Source organism: Chlorocebus sabaeus, chromosome 10 (genome assembly GCF_047675955.1).
Source record: "Chlorocebus sabaeus isolate Y175 chromosome 10, mChlSab1.0.hap1, whole genome shotgun sequence".
Taxonomy (NCBI): domain Eukaryota; kingdom Metazoa; phylum Chordata; class Mammalia; order Primates; family Cercopithecidae; genus Chlorocebus; species Chlorocebus sabaeus.
Genome location: NC_132913.1, coordinates 55,723,435 through 55,738,782, shown reverse-complemented (window position 1 = coordinate 55,738,782; position 15,348 = coordinate 55,723,435). Strand labels below are relative to the sequence as shown.

The 15,348-nt window shown below is 39.0% G+C and overlaps 1 long non-coding RNA gene across 6 annotated transcripts in view; it reads left to right on the top strand.

Annotated features, from left to right (window-relative positions):
- The window catches only part of LOC119625348 (uncharacterized), a 132,891-nt gene that overhangs the window by 27,680 nt on the left and 89,863 nt on the right, over window positions 1–15,348 (top strand). For 5 of the 6 annotated variants that reach the window (XR_012094213.1, XR_012094214.1, XR_005241531.2 and 2 more), the window contains 2 exons: window positions 357–538; window positions 1,807–1,983. This is a non-coding gene — a long non-coding RNA (uncharacterized lncRNA). The remainder of the gene's footprint in view (window positions 1–356; window positions 539–1,806; window positions 1,984–15,348) is intronic. The other variant, XR_012094212.1, reaches the window with a different exon arrangement.

Genomic DNA, 15,348 nt, shown 5'->3' with positions numbered 1-15,348 from the left:
TGAATTTGTATTACATTGTATCCACAGAGAAATTTCACAAGTATCTTTTACATTATTTTAACAAAGACCCCCAAACCTACAACTTTAAATTAAATATCATGATCCATCATTTCCGGTACTTGTTGCCCACCTAACATGTGCCAGACTCCTTATTTAATGCTTTCACCAGGATATTTAATATCATCTTAAAATTATCTTTTTATATGTAAAGACATAGGATCTGAGAGAGTAAGTAATTTGCCCAATGGCACACAGTTAGGAAGTGGTGGGATAGGGGTTCTAACTCAGGTCCGCCAATCTCATTCCTGATTGTTTCTCCCAATCAGAATGCAGTCTGAAATGATGTTCTTTTTTAGGGCTGTGCTAACAGGAAGGCCTGTGATGTTTGCAATCAAGCCATTATGAAGTCAAGAATGGAGCTTCCATTTTTAAAGAACTCAGAGGGGGCAGATCTTGATTGACATCTCATCTGGGGTCACCTGGTCTTCAATTGAGAGATCTTTTTGTTCGCCACTGATGCCTCTTGCAGTTATGGAAGGTAAGTATAGTCTTTATGCCACTTTTGCTTGGTTGTCCCAACAACCCTACCTTGAAGTGATATAAACTACCTTCCTCAAAACAACCTTGGTGGTACTTGGTACTCAGGTGCTGCCTATTTAGTGCACCCTTGCGCAATAAAGTTACACCTGAGGGGATCCACCGCACTCTTGCCTCATCTTCTGAACCAAGGGCTCCAAGTCCTCAAGAATAGTAAGACAAACCAACATCTGTGGGCCAGGGGTTATGATGGAGAAACAAGGGTAAGTGAAGTCCAATAATAACAAGCTACTTTTGTGCCCACTTCATCCTCACACCACCAAAACTTGAGCAGAAACTTTATGATGTGGTCCATTCAGTCTAACCTTTAACATTTCAAGTTCACTCTGAGAGAGGGGTAAATAAACATTAAAATGTTAAAAAAAAAAAAAAAAAAAAAGCAGTATTGGAAGGAAAAAGGAACAAAAAGCAATCCATGGTGTCAAACTTGACTGGACGTCTCCCCTGCTCTGCTGCCCTTAGTGAACCTGACCCCGCAGCAGGAGTCACAGACCCACCACTCACCTCAAGTCCTCACTCCCTAGACCCTCAATCTACACATCACTTTGTCTTTTGTTTCCCTGAGAAATATAGGCCATCAGTTTGCAGATCTCTCCTTTCCCCTTACCCTGCAAATCTCCATCTATTTGGAAAAGTGTGCCTCCTACATTCCAAAGCTAATCCCTCCTCCTGTGCCCCTAATATCAGCCCTACCTGCCTTCTTCTGTAACTTGCTTCATTAATTACCTCCCCTCTCCCCCAAGTCTCCCAGCCTATAAACATATTCGAGGACATCATATCTTAAACAAAGACCAGGCACAATGGCTCACACCTCTAATCCCAGCACTTTGAGAGGTCAAGGCAGGAGGATCACTTGAATCCAGGTGTTCAAGACCAGCCTGGGAAACATAGGGAGACCCTATCTCTACAAAAAATATATATTTTTAAAAATTAGCCAGGTGTGGTGGTGTGTACCTGTAGTTCTAACTACTCAGAAGGCTGGGGTGGGAGAAATATTTCAGCCCAGGAGGTCACTGTGCACAATCGCTTTATTTCTTTTTCCCTTGGTATAGACTTGTTGAAGAGTAAAGTTTCATGTACTGTTTCCTCACCTCACATTCACTCTCAACTGGAGGCAATATAGAGTCTTCGTACATGCAGCTTTCTCCAGACCAACGATGTGGTTAGACATCTGGTTTTTCATTGTTGTTGTTTGATTTCTCTGACTAGCTTCCCTGACCAGAGGTCGTTTTGAATTTCCTTCTCTGAAATTTGGCCACTGAGCAGAGACACATAGGAGAGAAGATGTGAATGCTGAGTCATCAGTCAGCATCCCTGGGAAGAAAAAGCCTCTCAGTTTCTTCTCCTGGGAATCCAAGAGCTGGAGTATTTTCTGCTCTTCCTAAGGTCTGGTAATTCAGCCCTTTGTGAGACTGTGAGCTTTACCATACCCTTCCAGTAGCAACCTTCTTTTTTAAGTTCATTGCAGGGAGTAGGGAGTGATGGCTAATGGACATAGGGTTTCTTTTTGGGGTGACAAAATGTTCTAAAATTAAGTGGTGGTGGTGGTTGCACAATATTGAATATACTAAAAACTAGTGAATTCTAAAGTTTAAACAGATGAATTCTATGCTATGTAAATTGTATCTCAATGAAATTACTAATACTCTAAAGCCTCCCAAGTGCCTTAAATGTTCAGTGAATGTTGAAAGCCAGTTATTTATCACATATCCTTAAGTCCTGCTACCTGTCACTCAATCTCTGAGTTCAGTTTCCTCTTTGGTTTGACTTGGACCAATCTGCAACAACTCTTGATGTTTCCTGTAAATTCTATGACTGACTCCCAGAGTGTCCCCTGTCTATCTGATACACATTTAGCTTCTCCTTTCAGGCCTCAAACAGCATATTTAGAACAGAACCTGTCTTCTTCTCCCCAACCTGCTTTACCTTTTCTATTTCTCACTCAGTTACTGGCACAAACTTCTACATATATGTTTAAGAAGACCACTCCTTTGACTTTCCCTGCTCCTTCTAACTTATATTCAATTAATCAAAATGTTGTATCAGTTTTATTTCTGAAACAATCTATCCCATCTTCTTTATCTCTTCATTCCACTGCCAGATCTCAGAATCCACCCTTTACTATTTTATGTTGGATCAAGGCAAACCTCCTGTAAAGAGCTTCCCTGTCTCCTGCAGTCTCATCCTCCAGTCCCCCTCCATGCTGACACTGAAGTCCTCTTCCTAAAACAGGAATAGGATTAACTCACTCTCCTGCCCCAAAACTGTTAGCGGCTCTGCACTGAGTACTGGATCAAGTCTAATGTAATGAGAAGGCCCTATTCAATCTAGGCCAAACTTCCCTTCTTAGCCTGGTGTCCTCCTATGCCCCCTGCACAGACCTTAGCTCCAATCACACTAATCACTGCCATTACCCAGACACACTGTGCTAGTCCACATTCACGTGCCCCCAGTTCACACCTCCCCTTTTCCTGGAATGCCATGTCCATATGGCCTGGAGAATGACCTAAAGTTAGTGCCAGCAAAGAGCTTATCAGTAGTGGGGCAGGTCACAGGGGAGAGCAAGTTCTGGAGCTAGGGTGAGGTGTCAATGAGAAGAAGGGTGATTTATTAAGAATCATTTCAAGCCATACACCTGAAACCTGATGCCCAAAGAGGAGGCAGAGACCCAGTCAACTGCTGATAAAGCTTGTGGCGGTGAGCAGGCTGGAGGCTTGACAGAACAATACACTGAGGCAAGTGTAACCAATAGATTAATTTCTTACCAACCTAGGATTGCTGGAGCATGGAGTGCCCCAGGCCTGGTGGCACCAAGACTTTAAAAAGAAAAACCATTAAACAGTGAAATTCTGTCTCTACAAAATATTTAAAAATTAGCCTGGCGTGGTGGCACACAACTGTAGTACCAGCTACTCAGGAGGCTGAGGTGGGAGGATTGATTGAGCCCAGGAGTTTGAGGCTTCTAGGAGTTTGAGGCTTACTATGTTGCTCGGGCTGACCTCCAGCTCCTGGGCTCAAGAGATTCTCCCACCTCAGCCTCCTGTGTTGTTGGGACTACAGGCACACACCACCATGCCCTGCTGGTTAGCTATTTTTAAAAATTATTTTTAGAGCATCATTAAATTGCTCATACTGAAAAAAATGGCTTGGATACTTTAAGAAGAATAAGACAGATTTGAGCATTCAGCAATAATAGCTGAACTTCCTAAGAGACTATAGCAACCTAGTTACTAGGGAAATTGTTTTTTTTCTTTACTAAAAAAAATCCTGTGTTAATATATCATTTTAGATGTGTAATGTTAAGGGGTCCTTATTGTTCAAGGAATATAAAGTAAGAGGGGACGTCTCTCATTGTATAATATAAAACAAAAAAGGAAAAGTATTGATCTCAGAGAGAAAGTGAAGGTTACGATGGCAATTAACACTTCATAGTAGACAAGTGAGTGCTATGTGGGTCTCAGTCATTCAATACCTGGAAAATGTGGATATCAAATGTGGAACATAACTTCAACAGTTTTCTGAAAGCAACAAGGAGAAAACTAGTTGAGTAAAGATTTATAATACAGGGTCTTTAGATCAACTTTTACTGGACTTGTAACTTGGTATTTCTTCTTTATTTGTGTTGTTACGGCATGGTATTAAACAGTTTGCTTAAATATAAAATCAGAGGACTGGGCCTTATATCCCTATGCTACTGCTTAGTACTTGGGTGACCTTGGCCATATCATTTTACAGATGACCTTTCTGTCATCTGTAAAATGAGGCAAATAAAGACACTTGCCCTACTAACCTCAAAGACCTATGGGGAACTCAAAAGAAATATTTTAATAATGTGAACATATTTAATAGCAAATTATAAAGCAGAATGCAAATATTGGTTGTGAGTATGCAAAATTTAGTGATTAGCAAATGGTTAAATGCTTTATACAGTCACTTATTACTTAACGACTGGAATACATTATAAGAACTGCACTGCATCCTTAGGTGATTTTTGTCATTGTATGAACATCATAGAGTATACCTACACAAAGCTAGATGGTATAACCCAGTGTAAATGGAGGCTATATGGTCTACCCTATTACTCCTAGGCTACAAACTTGTATAGCATGTGGCCGGGCGCAGTGGCTCACGCCTGTAATCCCAGCACTTTGGGAGGCCGAGGCAGGCGGATCACGAGGTCAGGAGATCAAGACCATCCTGGCTAACACGGTGAAACCCTGTCTCTACTAAAAATACAAAAACTTAGCTGGGCGTGGTGGCAGGGGCCTGTAGTCCCAGCTAATCAGGAGGCTGAGGCAGGAGAATGGCATGAACTGGGAGGCAGAGGTTGCAGTGAGCCGAGATCGCACCACTGCACTCCAGTCTGGGCGACAGAGCAAGACTTTGTCTCAAACAAAACAAAACAAAACAAAATAAAACAAAACAAAAAAACTTGTATAGCATGTTACTTTACTGAATACTGTAGGCAATTAGAATACAATGGTAAGTATTTGTGCATCTCAACGTATCTGAACATAGAAAAGGTAAAGATAGAGTATTACAATCTTATGGGACCACTGTCATATACGTGATCCATCGTTGACTGAAATATGCAGTGCATGATTATATTTTAGGGATATGTTTTTATAGTGAAAGCAAAATTAACTTCATCAGAAATTTATTTAAAATAAATAATATTTGTAAATTATGGGCACCAGCATTAGGCACCATCTGATGGCAGTTAAGAATAATGCAAGTCCATTGCCTTGCAACAACACAAGTGCCACAGAAAAGTAAGGTACGTAGAATATCAGATTCTGAGAACCTCAAACAGAGGCTTAGACTAAAATGAGCTCAAATGGGAATTGGCATACCTAGTATTGAAGCTGGAAAATGCATCTAGGATTTGGTGTTCTATGAGCTGCAGCAGCTAAACTGCTGCTTGGCTCAATTATAGCTAAATTAGAGGAAGAAAATCATGCATTTTATTTATCCTTGACTCCCCACTGACCAGCACAGTGCTCAAGAAATTTATTAAATAAAGAAAGAATCAGAAAAAAAAATTAAAGGAAGAAAAAGAGGAAGGAAGAAAGTTAGGAAAGGAGGGAATGTATCTTAAAAGAAACTGTAAACCAGTCTGTTCTGTTTTTATTTTTTTCCCTCCTAGTTGCCAATTGAAGTTTCTTCTTAAAAATAACTCTATGTCAACTGAAGTAAGTTAAAACGTGCTAACCTGGCATAGATGAAAAGAAACATTATGTCTCTATAGGTTCTTTGTGATGAAACAAATCCGTCTTGACCTAGAACACTAGCAAGGCATGGGGTAAGGCAAATAAGACCTAAACATTTTGATGATTTGTAGAAGATAGTGAAGTTCACAGTTCAGCAGTTCCTTCTTGCCTAGGATGATCTTCACAACACCAGCCCCCAAATGGAAGAGTGAGTAACTGCTCCAGTTCAGTTGGCTACCTTGTGAGGCTGGCATCCATTCCTAGCAAAAATGGCCGGAAATGGGGAAATTAGCTTTTCACTTTGACCTTCCTCCATTTTCTCTTCTCCAGAAGGTCTCCACCAAGCTCCCAGCATCACAGCATGCTCAAAACCTGACATATCCATGATAACTTTTCACAGCAATGTGATGAAATTTGAGAAACAGACCAGAAATGTAATGTGATCACCCACATCCTACCAGCCTCACAGGCAATCAAGAGCTTGGCTTCAATTACAGAAAGAACTCCAGAGATCTTCCAACACTTAGTCAATCCCAGCCTTCACATGAAAATGTATTTAATTTACATAATACTGTGAAGAAGGTATTGTTATGATCCTCACTTTGAAGCCTATGGAAGTAGGGATTCGTCTTTGATGAAAAGTCGGAAGATATATGTACTTTCAAAAGTGATTTAATATGGAAACTCAAAAAATATTATAAAACATATAATGGAATCCTAAATAGGATTCTGCTAAGGTTTGGCTCTGTGTCCCCACAAAAGTCTCACCTTGAATTGTAATAATCCCCGCGTGTCAAGGGCAGGACCAGGTGGAGATAACTGAATTATAGGGGTGGTTTTCCCCATACTATTCTCATGATAGTGAGTTCTCATGAGATCTGATGGTTTTATAAGGGACTTTCTCCCTTTTGCTCAGCACTTCTCCTTGCTGCTGCCGTATGAAGAAGGATGTGTTTTCTTCCCCTTCCTCCGTGACTGTCAGTTTCCTGAGGCCTCCTCAGCCATGCTGAACTGCAAGTCAATTAAATCTCTTTCCTTTGTAAATTACCCAGTCTTGGATATGTCTTTACTAGCAGCATGAGAACAGACTAATACAGATACCCAAAGTCATTGGTGTTAGGACAAAGGAGCAGAAATTCATAAAGGAAAGACAGAGACACATAGAGATGGCTGACTTTTTTCTTAATGCCAGGTTTTAGAAATGAAAATATTTAAGGCTTTGATATACATTATCAAATTATATTTCAAAGTGTGATAATAATCTACAGTCCTTCCCAAAAGTCTTGAAAATGTTTATTTCATTTCATTAGGTATGATACATTTAAAAGTCCTTAAACCTTGATACACAAGAATATATTTAAATAATTTTGCACTTTCTTCAACATTTTCTTATATGTGTGATAAATATATTTCCTATTCTGTGTATTATTATGGTTTTTATACTTATCATGTTTTAATATTTTAAATTATTTTATAACAAACATATTAACCTTTAAAAAGAAGACAAATGTAGACTGTTTTTAATTACATTCTGCATTAGAAACCATGAATATTATAGCATTCAAATTCATGAAGTCGAGAAGAGTCTTGAAAAATTCTGTAGGTGTTCAAATGGAAAGATAAAGAGATTGGAGAAAAATTGATCTCAAACAAGAGGGAGAATAAAAATCACTCATAAGAAGTATAGGTGTCCCATGGCTAAATTTGGCAATGGTGGTAAAATGGGAGGTGTAGATGAGAAGATTTGAAATAGAATAAATAATCAAGAATATATCCTTAAAACACTGAGTTGAAACATAAGACTGGAATACCTTTATAGAGGTGATTCTATTATGCAACCAGAGTTGAGAACCACAGGTCTCATTGATTTATGCAGTCCTTTCCATCTAGAACCCTCTCTGACTTTAAATTCAATGTATCAATACATTGATATTTTATCACATCCACTTCCTTTTTGTCCATAGTCACTTTGGATGGACAGTTTACACAATAATTTGTAGAAATAATAATAAATAATAAAATAATGTGGAGAAGAGTTTCCACAATAATTCAATGATTTTGATATTACACATGGTCTTAATGGCTTGATAGAAACAAATGTGTGACTTGATAAAAGATCAGCAGATCTCATGAATTCTTAAACATAGCTCTTTAAGGAATTTTTCCTATTATAAGGAATCATCATATGAGAAAAAAAATTAAGCTTTTAATATCATTGGACTTGCTATTATTTTTAGTTTATTAATTTTTAAAAAAAATTAGAAATGAATTAAAATTAATGGCAGAAATACCTTCAAATACTTTCACACTGACTAATCTGAATGGGGTTAGGGACAGACAACAGCAACTCAAAATGACACAGAGGAAGAAACTTCAAACTTCCTGGGGATTTTCTGGTAAACTCTGACTAAAAACTAACTCCTCTGATTGTGCAGCAGTGTTCCCTGCTAACATAGCCTTCCTTTTGGACTACCAGCTTTTTTTTTTTTTTTGAGACAGAGTCTCGCCCTTTCGCCCAGGCTGGAGTGCAATAGCGTGATCTCAGCTCACTGCAACCTCTGCCTCCCGGGCTCAAATGATTCTCCTGCCTCAGCCTCCTGAGTAGCTGGGATTACAGGCACCCGTGGACTACCAGCTTTTTAAGTGGGCTTTTTAGCCAAAGGTCAAGGGAAACTACCCTCTTCCTCCTGGGGTTCAAAGTGATTAAAATGGTTTGCTTTGACTTTTGTCGAAGTCTCTTTATTTTCTTTTTAAGATTATGTTAAATTATAATCCACATTGGCTTTCTTTTTACAGGTAAACTTTTTCTCTTCTAGATTTCTAGACGACCTTCCCCCACTTCACTTCTTTCTCTCTTCCCTTCTCCCACCTCCCCAAGTTAGAAAAGGCTGATAAAAAGAGGTTCATCAAAGTTAAATGTTGTCAACATAAATTGGTCCCTCTTCTCTTCCTTGATGTGACTGGTCTCTCAACCTGTTGATGACATCCAGTTACAACTTTCCTCTTCTCACTTGGGACACTGGGAGGAGAGTAGCCTCTATTTTTAATAACAAAGTAGTGAGTATGTAACGCTTCTGTTGACTGTGCAAAAGACCAAAACTGGAGAACATTTTAAGCTTTGATTTTCTTTCTCTTTGTTTTAACTTAGATAAATTATCTCTTGGGAATGGAATGTTCCAGGCCTTTCTGTTTCATCCTCTCTTAGTAACAGTGTATCATTCTGGGTTTACAGGTGAAGAAAATATCATCAAATGACAAATGGCCATAAAGATCTCTCACCCAGATTATCTAATGGTTTTGCTTATGCACAGAGACTGTAGGCTCTGACCTTTTAGAGTTTTGTAATACTTTTAATGACACTTTTTTTCCTTTATAGAGCACCTACAATCAGGCAGGTGGAGTATTTTCTGATTGGGATGAGTTCATAAGACATGTATATATTATGGGAATTATATGATTGTTCCACCTGCATCACATCCAGATCACCTCTGGACTGAGCTGTAGGGATGCAGGGAAACCCTGCTAAGTGTCAAGCTGCACCCTCCCCTGCTGGTGCCCTTGCCTAGACCCTCATTCCGTTGTTCACAGAATTCTATGGCTTGGGATTTTGTCTCTACTTGTCCAGAACTCCAAATTCCTTCACTCTTCCCACATTCTAGGTCCTCCTCTATCAATTTAAGTACCAGATCCCTGTCACCTGCCTTCCCCAGACTTTAAGTCAGAAGCTCAGTTTGATGGCAGGGTGTGTGTTTCCAGGGGTGGAAGGGTCATGGGGGAAGCCACCACTCTCTCTGAACATATTCCCCCCAAATGGCACTTACTCCAACAGTTTCTCAAAGTATATGTTAACATAATGATTGTTTTCCACAACAGTTGGACTAGTTTACAGTCCCACCAACAGTGTAAAAGTGTTCCTATTTCTCCACATCCTCTCCAGCACCTGTTGTTTCCTGACTTTTTAATGATTGCCATTCTAACTGGTATGAGATGGTATCTCATTGTGGTTTTGATTTGCATTTCTCTGATGGCGAGTGATGATGGGCATTTTTTCATGTGTCTATTGGCTGTATAAATGTCTTCTTTTGAGAAGTGTCTGTTCATATCCTTTGCCCACTTTTTGATGGGGTGGTTTGTTTGTTTTCTTGTAAATTTGTTTGAGTTCTTTATAGATTCTAGATATTAGCCCTTTGTCAGATGAGTAGATTGCAAAAATTTTCTCCCATTCTGTAGGTTGCCTGTTCACTCTGATGGTAGTTTCTTTTGCTGTGCAGAATCTCTTTAGTTTAATGAGATCCCATTTGTCAATTTTGGCTTTTGTTGCTGTTGCTTTTGGTGTTTTAGACATGAAGTCCTTGCCCATGCCTATGTCCTGAATGGTATTACCTAGGTTTTCTTCTAGAGTTTTTATGGTTTTAGGTCCAACATTAAGTCTCTAATCCATTTTAAATTAATCAAGGATCTAGAACTAGAAATACCATTTGACCCAGCCATCCCATTACTGGGGATATACCCAAAGGATTATAAGCCATGCTGCTATAAAGACACATACACACATATGTTTATTGCAGAACTATTCACAATAGCAAAGACTTGGAATCAACCCAAATGTCCATCAGTGACAGACTGGATTAAGAAAATGTGGCACATATACACCATGGAATATATGCAGCCATAAAAAAGGATGAGTTCGTGTCCTTTGTAGGGACATGGATGCATCTGGAAACCATCATTCTCAGCAAACTATCGCAAGAACAGAAAACCAAACACCACATGTTCTCACTCATAGGTGGGAATTGAACAATGAGATCACTTGGACACAGGAAGGGGAACATCACACACCAGGGCCTATTGTGGGGAGGGGGGAGGGGGGAGGGGGGAGGGATAGCATTAGGAGATATACCTAATGTAAATGACGAGTTAATGGGTGCAGCACACCAACATGGCACATGTATACATATGTAACAAACCTGCATGTTGTGCACATGTACCCTAGAACTTAAAGTACAATAATCTAAAAAAAAATTCAAAAACATAATGATTGTTAAGACTTAGTAGAAAAGCCCTTAAAAAAAGTGAAATACGAGAATGAAACTTGGCGATGAGATCATGAATTGCATAGAGAAGGGAGTAGAAAAGTTCAGCCAACCCATCCCTTCTGCACATCCAAAAGTGGGGTTCAGTCTGGGGGACCTTGTGTGCTTGGCTTCACACAAGAAAGAAGTCAAAAGCGATCTGATAGAAAAAAGTAAGAGGAAGATGAATGAAATAAAGGAACAAAGGGAAGACTGCTCCATAAGCAACGTAGGGCTACCCCATAGGCAGAATAGCGCTGTGGGCTGCTCACTGGTTATATTTGTGGTTGTTTCTTGATTATATGCTGAATAAGGGATGGATTATGCATAAGTTTTTTGTAAAAAGGGGCAGAGAACTCCCAGAACTGGGGTTTTCTCTCGGTTTAGACCATTCAGGGTAACTTCTGAGAGTGGCCATGGCAATTGTACACTGTCATGGCCCTGACATGTTTTTTAGCATGCTAATGAATAGTGAAGGTCACTTTCATTCCACCTTGGTTCTAGATGGTTTTGTTTATTTATTTATTTATTTATTTACTTTGAGACAGAGTCTCGCTCTGTCACCCAGGCTGGAGTGCAGTGGTGAGATCTTGACTCATTGCAACCTCCGCCTCCCAGGTTCAAGTGATTCTCCTGCCTCAACATCCCGAATAGCTGGGACTGCAGGTGTGCACCACCACACCTGGCTAATTTTTGTATTTTTAATAGAGATGAGGTTTCACCGTGTTGGTCAGGCTGGTCTTGAACTCCTGACCTCGTGATCTGCCTACCTCAGCCTCCCAATGTGCTGAGATTACAGGCATGAGCCACTGCCCCCAGCCTGGTTTCTTTATTGTTATCCTCTTAGCAGCAGGAACTTGTGACCTGTTGTTTACTATCTCCTGTGTTATCGGTGGGGTCATGTGGCCTGTTGTCTTGGAGACTATGACTGCCAATTCCTATCTCAGTTCTGTGGGCTGCCAGGCTCACTCCAGGGTGGATAGACCAGGTACAAGGGTCTGCTCTGAGCATCTGCCTGAACTTATGGCATCTTTCTACCCTTCCCTGCTTTATGTCATCCTCTCTGAACTTGCCTCTTCCATCCTGTTGACTTGTAGTATGTGCCATTCCACTACAGATCCAGTCAAAGTCCCACTCTTGTTCCCCTCAACCTCTTGCCCCACAACTCATAAGACACAGTCATTCCTTTAAACTGGGCTACAGTCTGCTTGGAAACCCCCATGAGCAGAACTTAAAACAAGGAGGGCAGGGGAGATGGCAAACGAAGACAATTTGGCCCTGACTTCTTATTCACAAATGGACTCATTATAGATTTTTAGCCTGATTTTTTATTGTGGCATTACATACAACCACAAAGATAATGACAGGATTAAAAGACCAACATATTCATCATAGAAATTTACATTTTTGTCTTTCATATGTATACTCTGATTTTGTATCTTTCATGATTTGTAGCTGTGATGACTAGCATACTTACTTTTATTACAATTTGTATCAAAGGCCTATTGTTAATTGTAAACAATATATAATCATTGTAGGTCTTTTTTTGGTATTTCATCATTTTTAATATGCTAGAGCCTCAGAAAAAAAAAAAAAAAAAAGAAGCAGCCCAAATTTCTCTTGTCTTCTAAGAGGCTCTATAATAATATGACAGTATATGATGAGTTCTGTTGCTACTCAGAATTTGAAGTTAGCTTGGACTGGCATAACAAGATAAATTTCAGGAGGGGTAGACTTTAGTCTTTCTCTCTTCTACTGTTATTATGCCTTACCAGAGATTTTCACCTTTTTGGCCTCTTACACAAAAAGAATGTAGTATTTTCTTACCACTGACATCTTACCTAAGCCTCAAGGGAACTGGCACCTCTGCTTCATTTGTTATTTACTCTCGGCTCATTAATGTATCATGCCCATGTTCTGTTAGCTGGAAGAGTCTGAGGAGTTGCAGGAAGGAGTCTCGGGGTAAATTTTCTCTATCCTCTCTCCTACCCACCCTTGCACCCCCACCACAACCAGAATCAAGTCTTGCTAAAAGAACTCAAAGAATTCCCCACAACGAACTTGGCTTTCGGACCCTCTCTTCTGTTTTTCTTTCCATACCTAACCAGTCCTGTTCAGAAAAATGATCTGATTATTCTAATCAGAGACATTTTTGAAAAGAAAATTCTAAAGACACTTTGGGCATTTGATCTGCATATTTACATTGTATGAAAGCAATTTATAAGTCCCTTTTTAAAAGTGCTTAACTGTGAGAGATTCAAAGGGAAAAAGTTACAAAGAGCAGTACAACAGATGTCTTATTTGGCTATTTTGAATTACACATTTTAAATATTTTGTCTTGGGACCTGGCGTGGTACCTCACGCCTATAATCCCAGCACTTTGGGAGGCTGAAGTTGGAGGATTACTTGAATACAGGAGTATAAGACTGCAGTGAGCTATGATTGCACCACTGTACTCCAGCCTGGGTAATGAAGCAAGACCCTGTCTCTATAAACCAATCAATCAATATGTTGTCTCATTGGCTCTTAATCTTTTATTTATTTAAGAAATAACACACTACAGATATAGATCAGTGTTCTTTAAACCCTATCCCCAGGATTACTCCCTCCCCACTTGCCACACCCTCCTCTTCTGGTGTGTTTGAAGTGTTGTCTGTTTTCTTCCAGTCTATTCTGGAAGAGAATTACATTAATCTCCATGTAGTTTTACATATATCTAAATATAGATGTGTGTACCTATACTTATGTACACATATATACTATGTCTGCATTTTAATGCTATGCATATGTAAAAGATAAAAATACATGTAATATTTTCTTTTTTTTTCTTTTTTTGAGATGGAGTCTTGCTGTGTAGCCAGGCTGGAGTGCAGTGATGCAGTCTTGGCTCACTGCAACATCCGCCCCCCAGATTCAAACAGTTCTCCTGCCTCAGCCCCCCAGGTAGCTGGGATTACAGGGGCCTGCCACCATGCCTGACTAATTTTTGTATTTTTAGTAGAGACAGGGTTTCGCCATGTTGGCCAGGCTGGTCTCTAACTCCTGACCTCAAGTGATCCAACTGCCTCGGCCTCAAAGTGCTGGGATTACAGGTGTGAGCCACCATGCCCGGTCTTATTTTCTTTTATATATGGTTAATATACATAAGCAGCATCATCTTCTATGTATCAGTCTCTATCTTGCCTTTCTTTTTCAGCATGGCTTTTGATGTCTATTCATATTAATGTTTATAAAGATTTTTAAACTACCACTGAGTATTAAATTGCATGGATATCATACATTTCATCCCTTCATTCCCTTGTTGATGGGCATTAAGGTTTTCCACTTATTTACTGTTAACAGTGCTTCCATGAATATCCTTGATGTTTCTCCTTTTTGTAATATCTGTGTTTTTCTAGAGAGTGTACTGAGACATAGAATTAATGGATTATAGGATATGTATATTTTCAAGTTTACTAGATGCTACCATGTCATTTTCCAAAGCATTTACTAGATGCTACCATGTCATTTTCCAGAGTGTCATACCAGTTTCTGCTCCAGTTTCTATTGAGTTGTCCTTTTAAAATTAATCTGTCAGATTTCTATATACATGACGTGAATATTAATCCTTTGCTAATTATTGTGCTAAAAACTTTTCCAGTCATTTGCTTTTCTTTCAACTTTTTTCATAGTGTCTGACTATGTGGATGTTTTAACTTTAACATAGTCCAATTTATCATATATTTTTCCTTTTGATTGATGGTTTTTGTTTTATTTAAGAAATACGTAGCTGTTATATTTCTTTTTCAAAAATTGCCTTCACTATTCATGTACTTTGACTCTTCTTTATGAATTCTGGAATTCGCTTATCAAAATTTCTGAAAAATTATTTTGTAATTTTTATTGGAGCTTATTGAATATATTGATTAAATTGAGAAGATATTTTTAATAATAATATGTTCTTGCATTTTTATTTATTCAAATTGTCTTAATATGTCCTTTAAAAAGTTTATAATTATCCTATAAAAATCCAACTTTTGAAAAATTAATTTCTTGGCATTTTATACTTTGTACTGCTCTTGAGAATGATTTGGTGTAAAGAAATTGGTATAAAAATACTATTTTTTAAAAAAATTTATTTTTTATGTTTTAAGTTTTGAGTCAGGGTCTCACTCTCTCACCCAGGCTGGAGTACAGTGGCAAAATTATGGCTCACAGCAGCCTCAACCTTCTGGGCTTAAAGGATCCTCCCACTTCAGCCTTCCAAGTAGCTGGGACCTCTGGTGCTTACCAACGTGCCTGGCTAATTAAAATTTCTTTCTTTCTTTTTTTTTTTTTTTTTAGAGATGGGATCTTACTATGTTGCCCAGGTTGGTCTTGAAGTTCTGAGCTCAAGTGATCCTCCCACTTTGGCCTTCCAAAGTGCTGAGATTATAGGCATGAGTCACCACATCTGGCCTCACTGAGAAAATTTTGCTGAATTATCTTAT